Raw genomic sequence first — 4,955 nt, 5'->3', positions numbered from 1 at the left:
ACTTTAGTAGTTCTGGTATCTTGTTAATCACAGCTGATTCTTCAGCCCCAGCTAACCAGAACCACAGAATCTTCACAATCCAAAATAGCAATGGCCCTGANAAGAGTCTTTAATTTTCCCTCTGAAATTTCACAAGCCAGGTCTCCATCTTCTGCACTGTTCTCAAACATTATCTTCTGAGCTCCTACAGCACATCTCACAGAGCTCTTAACACCAAATGGATCTTCTGGCCCAAAGTTCCAAAGTCCTTCCACAGTCCTCACCAAAACATGGTCAGGTTGTCACAGGAATACTCCACTCTGCTTGTACCAATTTGTCTTAGTCAGGGTTTCTATTCCTGCACAACATCATGACCATGAAGCAAGTTGGGGAGAAAAGTGTTTATTCAGCTTACATTTCCATACTGCTGTTGATCACCAAAGGATGCAGGACTGGAACTCAAGCAGGTCAGGGAGCAGGAGCTGATGCAGAAGCCATGGAGGGATGTTCTGTATTGGCTTGCTTCCCCTGGCTTGCTCAACCTGCTCTCTTATAGAATCCAAGTCTACCAGCCCAGAGATGGTCCCACCAACAAGGGGCCTCTCCCCCTTGTTCACTAATTGAGAAAATGCCCCACAGCTGGATCTCATGAAGGCATTTACCCAACTAAAGTTCCTCTCTCTGTGATAACTCCAGCTGTGTCAAGTTGACACAAAACTAGCCAGTACAAATGGTTACACCAGTTTGCTTTCTATGTCACTGTACTTGGAATATCTTTTTCTAAACTTTTACCTTGAGGTGCTATCTTTGATGTTGAGGTGTGTTTATTGGATGCAGCAGAAGGATTGGTCCTGTTTTCTTATCCATTCTGTAAGTCTCTCCTTTTGGTTGAGAACTGAGACAAATGACATTGGGATACTTCAAGGACCAATGATTTTAAATCCTGTTATTTCGGTGGTGATGGTAGTAGTAGCAAGTGTGTGTGCTTCTTTTCTTTTGACTTTGTTGGAGTGAAATTATTTATTCCCCTGGACATAGCTAATATCCTTGGGTTGGAATTTTTCTTCTGTAGGGTTAAATTTATAAATAAATACTGTTTAAATTTGACTCTATCATAGAATGTTTTTTATCAGCCCTAGGATGATGGTTAACATTGTCAACTTGCCAAGATTTACAACCACAGAAGAAACACATTTCTGGGAATGTCATTGAAGAGTTATCTACATTAAGTTAATTAAAGTAGGAAGATCCTTCCTTAATTCGACTAACACCATTTCCAGGCTGTGCCCAGATTGCATTTTTTTTTTTGATTTTTTTCCAATTTTTATTAGGTATTTACTTCATTTACATTTTAAATGCTATCCCAAAGTCCCCTACACCCTCCCCTCTTCCACTCACCTAACCATCCACTCCCCCTTCTTGGCCCTGGTGCTCCCCTGTACTGGGGCATATAAAGTTTGCAAGACCAAGGGGCCTCTCTTCCCAATGATGGCTGACTAGGCCATCTTCTGCTACATATGCAACTAGAGACACTAGCCCCAGATTGCATTTAACAAAAGAGAAAAACAGGCTGAGCACCAACACTTGTCTGTCTGTGTGTCCTGACAGTGGATGCACTGTTACCAGCTGCCTGCCACCTTCTATAGGCTCTTTTCCATAAAAAATTAAACCTCATTACAATATTGAATTTTTGGTTTATTCTTCAGCTGGCTGAATTCACATTACCACAAAAAGAACATATTCTCCCAGTGGAATAAGATCCATTATCTTTTTTTCATCTTTTTTTTCTCATTTCACACTTTCATTATATTTTCATCAGAAGTATTATTCCATATCTTCAAAACCTTCCAGTCTCTTAATCTACTTTTTCACAATTATGGTACATATTTTTTTATTTTGTCCACTGAACAATCTAAGTTTTATCCTTTTTTTTTCTTAATTACTGCCTTACACTATATACTAATTCTGAGTAAATTCAGGGATTTGTGTCCTAAAGCCCAGTGAGGTTCCTGACTACTACCGAGTAAGAATCATATAACTGTTATTTGTTTTGTTTCTAAAAGCATCCTGGTCATTATCCAAGGACCGTATACTCCACAGCTGGGTCAGATACTTCTCTCAGTTCCCTGTGATTATTGAAAATATTGTACAGTGTATCAGAGTCCAATAATGTCAGATTCTTACCACTGATCATATTCAAAACTTTAAATTGAATGTTTTTTAATACTCCTAGTTTATAATGTTTCCTTTTTATTCTTCTATTCATCCGATATGCTCAAAACCTTCACCTTCCTCCCAGGATGGAGCTTCACTGGCTCCCTCTCGTCTTCATCTTCTACTTTCCTAATCTACCTCCTGCTCAAATCTCTACCATCTGACAAGACTTTAGACTTGTAGGTGCCACACATCCTTTTACTTTGAGTTAACTTTTCATCTCTTCATCATCCTTTAGTTTTTCAACTAATGGATTTTGGCCAATACATAAAAACATAAAATTGTAGTCATAATTGTGAACAATTGCATTTCTTGTGTAAACAAGTCATAAATCTACTAAGTAGAGATTTCCCATTTTTCCTCTCAGACCAGTCTTTTTACTTTAAGTACTGAGCTTGGAACCCAAGCTTTGCTTATGCTAGGCAAATGCTTTTTTGCTGAGTTGCACCCTTTATTCTCAGACTATTATTTAATATTGTCTTTCCACGGTTCTATTTCTTTCATCCAAACCTCTGTTTCTGTGCCCTTTCGCTCTAACTTTATTATTCTTTTTATATTAGATATTCAATGTAACTGATTTTGTTCATATCATGGAAATCAACTGGGTACATAAATGCTGATGGCTACCAATCTTTATAATTATATAGCAACAGATTCCTACTATTATACTGCCTAAAGACAAACTAACAAAGGTCCAGATGGCGAATAATATTTATTAGGAATTCACTTCGTGAAAACTATTTAGAGTAGGCTCTACTCTAAACAAGTATTTGAATTTTCTGTTTAATAATATTTCTGTGAAGCAAGTGCTACCATTCTCAGCCTGCAGATGACTGAGATGGGGAAAGACTTCTTAGCCTGGGGCACATTGCTTAGAAAGCAATTTTTAAACAATATATTAAATAATTTCTTTAGAAGTCTTGTAAAGAACGGAAGCTAGAGACATGGAAGTCCTCAGAACCATCTCTGCTTCCCTCCTCAGAGTTATATTTCTCTTCTGTTCCTTTCCCTGCCTAATGTCAAACAGAACATTAAAATATAATGTACTTAAATTAATTTTGTGTTTGGTTCATTTAAAAATAGTTAAAAGCCCCCTGAGATAATTTTCTTCCAGCTATAAATTTCTTCCTAGCAATGTGAAAGCACTTATTACAAAACATTTATAATCTTAACAGTGTTTTAGGATTCAAAACAAGCAACCGTATGTGTTTAGATTGAAAAACAATGTTTCAAACCATATGTGTGTAGTCTTTTTTTTATTGCATAGTTTACTTATTTACATTTCAAATGTTATTTTCTTTCTCTATCCTCCCCCGAGAGTCCCCCTATCCCATCCTACCTCCCCCCTGCTTCTATGAGGGTGTCCTGCACCCACCCACCCACTCCTGCCTCCCCACCCTCGAATTCTTCTACACTGGGGCATCAAGCCTTCATAGGACCAAGGGCTTCTTCTACCATTGATGCCCAACAAGGCCATTCTCTGCTAAGTATGTGGCCGGAGCCGTGGGTCCCTCCATGTATACTCCTTGGTTGGTTGTTTTAAATTAATTTTTCTAGTTCTGGGCTCTGTATTTTGTAAGCTATCCAGGGATTTGCTTTAAGTATTGAACAATAGGATTTTTCTTCCCAAGTTATCATCTTTTGTTGAATGCCCTAGCCAGGCTCTGTCACAACTGTCTTGAGGCCTTCAGAATGTTATTCTGCAATACCTACTTAAGGAAGAAGGGCATTTGCAATGAAGAGCAAAGACTCACAGTTGTTGTCCATTCCATAAGCACCAAAACACAACTGTGACATGTGACAAGTAAAACAAAATGTTTTTTTCTTTGACAGATAAATATTACTTGATGTTTGGTAAAAAGGATTGAAGTTCTTTTTACTTGTTTGTGTATTTTTTTATTATTTATTATAGGCCTCACTGGAAGTGTTCTATATGGTTTTATAGTACCTTATATGTTTTTCATCACTTATTTTTATGAATTATTACTGATATTTATAATCAAGCTATAATCAGTTCCATCTATTATTTTAGCAAGTTTTAGACAAACAGTATTTTTATGTGTTTCAAGTCCCCAAAACTCCATCTTCTACTCCAATTTTAAAAATATTTTAATATAGTCTTAAAAAGCTTAATATGGTGTCTTAGGATTTTGTTCCTGTGAAAAGAAATCATGACCATGTTAACTCTTACAAGGGAAACCTTTATTTGGGATTGCTTACAGTTCAGAGATTAGTTCATTATCATCATGGTTAGAAGCATTGTGGTACACAGGCAGATTTAGTAGTGGAAAAGGAGTCAAGAGTTTTGCATCCAGATTGGCAGGCAGCAAGAAGAGAGAGACACTGAGTTTGGCTTGAGTATTTGAAACTTCAATGCCCATCCCAAGTGACATACTTTCCCCAATACCTCCCCCCATATTCCAAATGGCCACATCTCCTAATAGTGCCACTCCCTGGTCACCAAGCATTCAAACACACGAGTCTGTGGGGTGCATTCCTATCTAAGCCACCCACATACGATGAATGAAGTGCACATATAATGAAGATGCAGTGATTAAGAAGCATAACTGAATTCACGTTAGTTCAATAAGGAAAGAGTGAGGAAAACTTCCAACAAGCATTGGGAAAAATTGCACAAGAATTGGTGACAGCTACTGGTAGAAAGGAATGTGGCAAAAGATTGTCATTTCTCTACTCAAATTCCTTTTTCTCTAACACACACACACACACACACACACACACACACACACACACACACACAC

Source organism: Mus pahari, chromosome 21, assembly GCF_900095145.1.
Source record: "Mus pahari chromosome 21, PAHARI_EIJ_v1.1, whole genome shotgun sequence".
NCBI classification, from domain to species: Eukaryota; Metazoa; Chordata; class Mammalia; order Rodentia; family Muridae; genus Mus; species Mus pahari.
This window is presented reverse-complemented; position numbering follows the sequence as displayed.